General features: G+C 54.7%; 1 long non-coding RNA gene across 1 annotated transcript; it reads right to left on the bottom strand.

Annotated features, from left to right (window-relative positions):
- Positions 1-4,497: 4,497 nt before the first annotated feature.
- On the bottom strand, positions 4,498-5,425 carry LOC144244548 (uncharacterized). The gene is made up of 2 exons (XR_013338978.1): positions 5,097-5,425; positions 4,498-4,782 (listed from the first exon to the last, which is right to left on the bottom strand). It is a non-coding gene; the product is annotated as an uncharacterized LOC144244548 (long non-coding RNA).
- Positions 5,426-9,037: the final 3,612 nt, after the last annotated feature.

Here is a 9,037-nt window from a genome sequence, read left to right as displayed (position 1 = left end):
AAAGCTCTGGGCTAGATTCTAGAAACAAATGTGAGTGAGACACGGCCCACGACTTCCAGGAGCTCACAGTCAGGGGCAGGGGAGGGGGAGAAATCACACATACAAACTAGAAAATCGTATCATAAGTCCTATGATAAAGGCTCATTCATCTAGTCAACAAAGATTGATTGTGTACGATGTGCCAGCCTCAAGTATGAACAAATAATTTTGAGAGCACAGAGGCCAAATATAACTACCATTCCTCTTTCAAATAGGATGCTGGGACTCAAGAGCCGCCGTGCATATGCTCCTTGGGGCAGGGTCCTTCTTTCCATGCGGCCAGCCCACCTGGCGTTAGATAAATCCTGCTCTCCAAGGAGGGATTTCCTGTCCTCTGACCCACTGGACAGTTCCAGCCCAGTCTTCCTTCGAGAGTCACTCGTCAGGTGGATACACGCTTAGGGAGCACCCACCATATGCTGGGATCAGGACGTTCTGGGGCCAGCCAAGCTCAGTGGGGAAAGAAGCAAATCACCACACACCGTGTGGCCGGCACACGTTCCAGAGCATGGGATCCCGAGGAAGGGTGCAGGGGGGGAGCCCGTAACCAGCCTGGGGCTGGAGGGGAAGGCTTTCTGGAGTGAAGCCCAAACTGCGTCTCAGAGGAAGTTGCACGTGACAGACGGACAGCACTGTGGGCGGAGAGGGCAGCTCAGGAGGGACAGCAGAGACCACCGTGCGATCCAGCACCTTGAGCGCAGCAATTCCGCAACCTTGATCTTGCCCGAGCTGTTTGGAATCCGGGAGCCAACCTCATTCTCAAGAGCTCGAATGCCAGCTTCTTAAGCCAGAGTGGCCCTGTCTGGAAGGCCATATGTCCACTTGGGCTTTGGAACCTGGATAGACACAGAAGGATGCTGAGTGAGCATGAAATTGGAGCAAGTTGCAAAGCCAGTGATCTTGTCATCAACTTAGGGCAGCTGCGGTACCTGCCGGGCCACCGCCTCCCTCCCCGCCCGGGAGAGCCAAGTTTCTAGGAGCTACACTTTCCTCTGCTCCCTCAGCCCACAGGGCCCGGACCCTCATCCCAATCTGGATTCCATCCTCAGCAGGTGCCTTCGCGGAGGCCACAAGTCACCCTTGTCACTGGCTTGTGACCTGCTCTCCTCTCCCCACACCCACTCCTTTCCAGTTTCCCTCCTATGAATCTGGCTGCTACTGCCCAGACCCCTTTCCACCATTTTCTCTGCCCATCCCGCAGCTGATTGCTTCCCTCTTCGCTCCCCGTCCAGCTGAGATCACAAATTCAGTCGCCATTCACATGGTCGAAAAATTCCCAAATCCCTATCTATGGCTCAAATGCCCCTTTTCCCCCCAACGTGCTAAAATACATGAAACATAAATGTACCATCAGAACCGTTTTAGGGGCTTTTTTAAGTGTACATTTCAGCGGCACGAAGCACATTCGCACTGTTGGGCAAACATCACCACCATCTGTCTCCAGAACGCTTTCATCTCGCAAAATTGGAGCTCTGTGCCTGTTGAACAATAGCCCCCCGGTCTTCCTTCCCCCTGATCCTGGCAGCCACCATTCGAATTTCTGTGTCTGTGAGTTGGACACCTCATATAAGAGGAATCGCACAGCGTTGGTCCTTTTGTGAATGTTTATTTCACTCAGCATAATGCCCCCCAGGTTCCTCTATGTCGTGGCAGGTGGTGGAATTTCCATCCTTTTCCAGGCTGCATTGTATATGTATACACACAGACAGGCTGCATTTTGTTGATATGTTTGTCCGTCCTTGGATACTTGTGTTACTTACACTTCTCGGCTATTTGAACAGTACAGCTGTGAAGATGAGGGTACAAGTATCTTTCCAAGACCCTGTTTTCAATTCCTTGGGACAAATGCCCAGCAGTAGAACTGCTATAGTGTATGATAATTCTGGGTTGGGTTTTTTTTTTAAGGTTTATTTAGTTTTGAGAGAGAGCGTGCAAGCAGGGGAGTGGCAGAGTGAGAGGGAGAGAGAGAATCCCGAGCAGGCTCCACACTGTCAGTGCAGAGCCCGGCGTGGGGATTGATCCCTCGAATCATGACATCATGACCTGAGCTGAAATCAAGAGTCGGGCACCTGGGTGGCTCAGTGGGTTGAGCGTCTGACTTCCGCTCAGGTCATGATCTCACGGCTCATGAGTTCAAGCCTTGCGTTGGGCTCTGCTGACAGCTCAGAGCCTGGAGCCTGCTTCAGATTCTGTCTCCCTCTCTCTCTCTGCCCCTCCCCTGCTCATGCTCTGTCTCTCTCTGTCTCTCCATGTCTCTCAAAAATAAACAAACATTTAAAAAGTTAAAAAAAAAAAAAAGTCAGATGCTTAACCGATTGAGCCACCCAGGTGCCCCCGTATGATAATTCCATTTTTAATTTTTTGAGAACCTGCCACACTGTTTCCCACCATCTCACATTCCCCCCAGGAGTGTGCAAAAGTCTCAACCTCTCCAATCCCTGCCAACACTCGCCACTTTCTGGTTTTTTGAGACTAGCCGTCCTGGAGGGTGTGGGATTCCAGTCACTTGCACGCACTCTAGAGTTGCACAGCCAGCCGCCCACTGGACATTTCCATCTGAAGATGCCAGAGAACCTTGAACTCAATCTTGACACCCCACCAAACCTGACACCCGCTGGAGAACACCATGTCAGCAAATGACCACCGTCTGCCCGGGTCACAGGTGGAGGCTGGATGGTGCTCTTCTCAGCACCAGCGACCGTAGCCCCTTGGCATGTCCTGACCCTCCCCCGTTCTCTCCCTCGGTCCTGACACTGTCATCTGGGTTCAGGCCAGGGCCACCTCCCTGCCTCCTGCCCCCTTCCCTCTGACTTACTGTTCGCACTCCAGCCATAGCTAACTCTCTTTTTTTAGGCTTCACGCCCAGCGTGGAGCCCAACGTGGGACTTGAACTCGCACGACCCTGAAATCAAGACCTGAGCTGAGATCAAGAGTCAGACGCTTAACCAACCGAACCACCCAGGTGACCCCAGAGCTAAGTCTTTAAAATGCCGGTGTGATCCCATCCTCCCCTGTTTAAAATCCTTCCCGGGAGAGTGGGGGCTGCCCGGTGTCTTCAGGATAAAGCCCAAAGTTGTTAGAATGACCAAATCCACAAATCCATGGCCTGGCCCTTTCTGATCTGGTCAAATGTTCTCTCTTATCACTTCCTGGCTTTGTCCTTTGAGTGACCAGCAGTGGCTCAAATGTGCCACACTGGCACTTCCTCTCACCAGAAATCCTTATCTGGGACATGCTTCCCTCCGCCGCTTCCTCTGTGTCACCCTCTCTGGGCCCCATCTGGGTGCTTACCTCTATCATAGCACTTCCCATGCTGCCCCGTCCCCGAGCCAGAGTGCGCTTTGAGGTCCTGGACTATGATTTCCTTAACTCGGGACCCCCCCATGTCTAGCACAGAGCTCGGCACATGCCAGACACCATCTGGGCAACCAGAGCAGGCTTCCTGGAAGAGGTGACAGTGATCACGAATCCTGATAAACGGCTGGAAAGCGGCCAGATGACCACAGGCCAAGGCGTATCTCAGGCAATAGAGGCAACGAGCGGAAAAGATGCAGGCGTGCAGCACAGACTGATGCCCCTGAGCAACGCAGGTCGTGTGGGTATCTGGCCTGCGTGTCGTACAAAGAATGGCAGAGACTGGGCCGGGCACATCTGCCCACAGACTCACGGCAGAAACGCCATCAGGCCGTCCTGGCCGGGGCTACTACCTAAGATCAGTTCGGGGTGACCCAGGAGCACAAGCATTCCGACCTAAGGAGCAAGTGACAGATAACAGATGAACACAGTACTTTCCCAGAGTAGCACATTTGGAATACGGGGTGGATCGGCCGTCCCCCAAGTGGGTGTTCAACGTGCACTTGTTGAATTGAACTGACAACAAGCATTAACATAGAAAAAAATAGATCGATACTACTAATACAAGACCTAAGACATTGAACTGCAATAAGATCATAGTAATAACGTTATGCAATGAGACCGCGGTGCTTCGGGAAATCGGTTGGAGGCTGACGGAGTCCGTGTGCGGTCTGGGGATAACGAGGCTCCTGAAATTGGGAACCACTCTCCAAAGATCGAGGTCAGAAGAGGCGAGGAATAGAAGCAGGAGGGGTGGGGACAAGAGAGGAGAGGTGAAAAGGGGTCACACGGTGGGCGTCCAGCAGAGAACACGAGCGGGGATGGCGGCTCTGGCTGTTTCTCCTACAGGGTGAAGCCCTTCCCACAGCGTTCCGTCAGTGACAAAGGCTCTGAACAGGGGACGAAGTCCTGATGTCACCTACGGCCGCAGACCCCTACACTAGTCTGGAAACGAATCCCCAGCACCGGGTAAGGTGGTTCTGGATTCTGGCCTGTGTTCCTCCTGTGGCCAGGGCGCCGGGGATGAGAGCCCCTAGCTCCGGCGTCTTGGACAGACCAGGTTTGGCCTCTGGCCGCTCACAAAGTCAAAGGCAGAGAGATGGATGATGGGAAGACAGGAAAGGAATTTATTTCCACGAGGGCACCACTAGACAATGGACTAGCGGCTCAAAGACGGTCTCCAAAGTGCTGAAAATACGGCCAAGTTCATACAAGGCGAGTGTGGGACAGAGGTCGGCGGGCCAAGCGGGTGGGCAGTGAATGGCAGGTGGATCGTTGCCTTGGGGTCAGGCTCGCAGGCTCCTGCGGGCTCAGGGCAGTCCCCACTGCGGAAGGGGTGCTTTTGGTTCCCATGGGGGTGGGGGGGTGCTTCGCCTGCCTCGTGTTCGCCTGAGTTAAGAGAGAAGCGGGAAAAACGAATGCAATCACAAAGCACAGACTGAGGTCAAAACGGAGGTAGTGAAAATCCTTTCCCTCCTGGCACTGGGTCCCCTAAATTGACCTTCAACTTCCTGCATCCCTCCCTCACTAGGTCACTGTTCTTGTACTTTTCATCCAGCTCATCCCCTTCCCCCTCCCCCCAAGTCCACTCTTCCCTTACCCAGGGAGGAGGCCGCAGCCCCGTGGCTCACCTCTCCCAGGGGAGGCTTTGAGCTTTTCAGAACCAGGCTCACCCCAAGCCCCTTTCCTAGACCCAAACCCACCTTCTGACTCAGGCCTGGGCTTTGCCCATCTCCCGCGGACCTGACCCGGCAGGCTCGCACGGATGCGGTCCGGGTGTCCAGGCTGCGCATCAGAGGAGAGAAGCGCGCTTTGTGAAAGGCCGGGAAGGGGGACAACAGCCTGGGGAAAGCCCCGGCAGCCAGAAATAAAGAGGCTCCAGGCCGTGGCCTCACATGAAAAGTTCCCTGGGTAAGTCACCGCCTGCACGGAGGCCGCTCAGAAAGGCGGGAGAAGGAAGGGCTTCTCTGGGAATCGGGACCGCGGCGGGGGAAGCTGACCACGGGGAGTCAGCAGGCTGCGGAGGAAACCAAAGTTCCCATCCCGGAAGAAGTGGCCGGCTCGGTTTTCGTGTGCTGCCACCTACTGGAGAATTTCAGGGCTGCAGGGCCGCCAGGCGGGGAGCGGAGATGCACCAAGTTTGCCTAAGATACCCGGATGTGAGCACAAGCCAAGGTCCCCAGCTGGATGACATTGCAGTTCGGGGTGGGAGGGACGGTAACAGGCGGTGTGTTGTAGGGGCAGCGACAGAGGGACGTGCACCCTCCGGAATCCCAGGGCCGCTCTTCACCTGCACCCCATTATCAAGTCCTCCAAGTCCAAGTTCGAAATACTCCCTAGATCCTCCCACTTCTCCCCCACTTCCTCATCCAAATCTCCCTGTGGCCTGGCCTCCTGACTAAATATTCAATTTCTTTTCTTTTTCTTTTTCAACATTTATTTATTTTTGAGAGAAAGAGACAGAGCACAAGTGGAGCAGGGGGCAGAGAAAGCCAGAGACACAGAATCCAAAGGAGGCTCCAGGCTCTGAGCTGTCAGCACAGAGCCCATAGCAGGGCTCGATCTCATGAACTGTGAGATCATGACTCAAGCCACAGTCAGACGGTTAGCCAACTGAGCCACCCAGGTGCCCCTAAATATTCACTTTCCTTCCCTCTATGCAGTTCCCTCAATCATCCACAGCAGCCTGCTTAAAATGAGCTAGTTAGTATTTTACGATCGCTCTGAGGATCAAGACCAAGCTCCGTCCCACAACCCAGGCCCAGCACAGTGCTGTGGCCTCCGACGACAGACAGGTGACTTTCCCCGTCTGCCTACTGAGCTCTTCACCCTGAAGATGGCACTCGAACATTACCTCTTTAGAGAAACCAGCCCCGACCTGCAGGTCACATGGCCTCCTGCTATCTGCTCTAGAATGTACATTTCCCTCCTGGCAAATATCATGGTTAATTACATTCGTGTGCATCCAGTGGCCTCGTGTGTCCTCCCCTCAAGCCTGCAAGTGCAACATGCTATCACCAGGGTGTCCCATGGTACCCGCCAGTTCGTAAACGCTGAATAAATATTTATGGATGTATTTGAATGGGCCTGTGGACTTCTTACCGGGGAGGAAGGAACCATTTGGCTGACTCTGCGAGCCCAGAGGCATATCCTGTTCGGCAGGAGTATAACAGGGCCCTGCGCTTGATGAGATGGTTTAACCACAGCGGCATCTCCGTCCGAGGCTTCCTGTAAGACTCAACATTGTTCCATCCTGAATGGATGGTCCCCGAGGTGGGTGACTGGTGGAGGGAGGGTGAGACCCAGGGGGCCGGGGGTAACAGTAGGGAAAGGTAGTGGACAGAGACCATTAAAGTCAGAAGGCCTCTGGACTGATTGCTCCTAAAGTATGTGAAACACACAGAGAACTCTTTCTGGGTCTCAGAGCATCGTACCCTAGGGTCCAGCTGGTTAGCTTCATTCTGCAGCCTTTACTGGATTCCTGTCGTCCAGGAGGTTATACCCACCCGTGGCCTCCAGAGGGCAGCCTGGAGGCGCTTCTGGGCCACCTTGCCGTGTGGGAGTTTCTCGTGTGTGGGTTCTGCAGGAGTAAGGTGGGGTCCACTAGCCGCACGGTGGGGGAAACACAGAGACACAGGTCCTGGGGGGGCATTTGTCTAATTTCCCAGCATCTGTTTCCTCTTTCCTGGAGGTAGCACGCCAGCTTTTTTAAGTTTATTTATTTATTTTGAGAGAGAAGTGCGAGCAGGGGAGGGGCAGAGAGAGAGCGAGAGAATCCCAAGCAGGCTCCGCGCTGCTGGCACAGAGCCAGGCTTAGGGCTGGAACCCACAAAACTGCAAGATCATGACGTGAGCTGAAATCAAGAGTGGGCCCCTCAACCCACTGAGCCCCCCAGGTGCCCCAGCACCCCAGCTTTTGTTTGTGGAGTTGAGCTTCTCGCCCTGTGTGCCCTTTGGGTGGGACAGCGAATCAAAGGACTTTTGCACGCAGCCAAGAGGTGGGCCCATGAGCCAGGCGAGGCCACTCAGACTCTCCTGACACTGAATCTTGGACCGAGTGATGCATTCTCAGAGATCAGGCTGGGAGCATCTCTGAGATGCTCCCCGGTAACTCTCGAACGAAATAGTTGACCAGCTGCCTGTGGCTCCTATCCTGTTTCAAGACTGGATCTCCAGCTCCAAGGGACCATGACACGTCATCATCTCGTTCCTAACTTCTGTTTAGCAAACTACAGATGGTGGGGAATCCAGTACAAGGCTTGGAAAGTGGCTGCCCGAGAGGGGGCGGTTGGGAGCTCCTGAAATACCATCCATCATAGCTCTTGGGAGCTAGACAGGTTGGCCGGAGTCAGTCAAGCTTGACGGGATGGCTGGGAAAGTAAGCGCACTCTCTTGCTGAAGGTACCTCTTCCCGGCGGGAATGAGCCAGGAAGTGAGGATGAGAGGAGTCCCCCTCCTCTGCTGGAGAAATCATTCATTCTCAACAGTGTGAGGCCAGCCCGGGCCAAGGCAAGCCGGGACGGCAGAGCAGGTGGTGGTACTTGCAGTGCTGGGGACGGGAGTCTGAAGTAGACAAAAAGTAGAAGTCCTCGAAGAAATGGCTCTCCCTTTATAGGGGGCAGGGGTGCTGGGTGATAACGCTAAGCTCTTGACAGGCTCCTCCCTGAGAGATGGATGGGGAAGGGCTTGAGTCACACGCCCTCCCCGGGGGGAATTGGCTGTATCCGTCTCCAGCCAGGTGGCCCAGGGTCTTCTGTCCAAACAAAGCGGGCTTCACAATGTCCTGGGTCCATAAATGCAGGACCCTACCCTTCCCTCTCCTCCTACCAGCCCTCGGGGCTCCAGCAGCCCATGGAAGCTGGCCCTGGGGCCAAGGCCTGGGGACCGGGGTCCAGAAGCAGGCTCATCCTGTCCTCCGCAGTGGGCCAAGGCCGGGGAGCTGGGGCTGGTGCAGCAAGGCCCTGAGAAGGTGCGCTTCAGGGACGTTAGTGGTTGTAGCAGGTCACGGTGGGAAACAAATGCACTCAGGTGATGCCACTTGAGCAGCTCAGAGACCAGGGAGGACGGGAGGGGATGGACGTGGGGGAGACAGGAGACGTGATGGAAGGGCTCTGCTGGTGCTGCCCACCCACAGCTGACTCGGTGACGCCAGAGCTGGGGGGTGACTGTCATCCCGCCACAACCGGGAAGGATCCCTTGCTTTGTTGTTTCACAAACTCCAAATCCCGCTCTAGGGTGTGCTGCAGATTGGCTAGAAGAGAACACTAGACGTCCGAGATAACCCCCTTCCACCCCCATTCTATCGCATTCTTCAACTTTCCATTAGCCATTGGAATCCCCTCATACACGTGTTTAAAAGAACAATCNCGTGGGGGAGACAGGAGACGTGATGGAAGGGCTCTGCTGGTGCTGCCCACCCACAGCTGACTCGGTGACGCCAGAGCTGGGGGGTGACTGTCATCCCGCCACAACCGGGAAGGATCCCTTGCTTTGTTGTTTCACAAACTCCAAATCCCGCTCTAGGGTGTGCTGCAGATTGGCTAGAAGAGAACACTAGACGTCCGAGATAACCCCCTTCCACCCCCATTCTATCGCATTCTTCAACTTTCCATTAGCCATTGGAATCCCCTCATACACGTGTGTA

Source organism: Crocuta crocuta, unplaced genomic scaffold (assembly GCF_008692635.1).
Source record: "Crocuta crocuta isolate KB4526 unplaced genomic scaffold, BGI_CrCroc_1.0 scaffold322, whole genome shotgun sequence".
Taxonomy (NCBI): Eukaryota; Metazoa; Chordata; class Mammalia; order Carnivora; family Hyaenidae; genus Crocuta; species Crocuta crocuta.
Note: the sequence above shows the minus strand (reverse complement) of the source record. Positions and strands in the feature narration are given on the sequence as shown.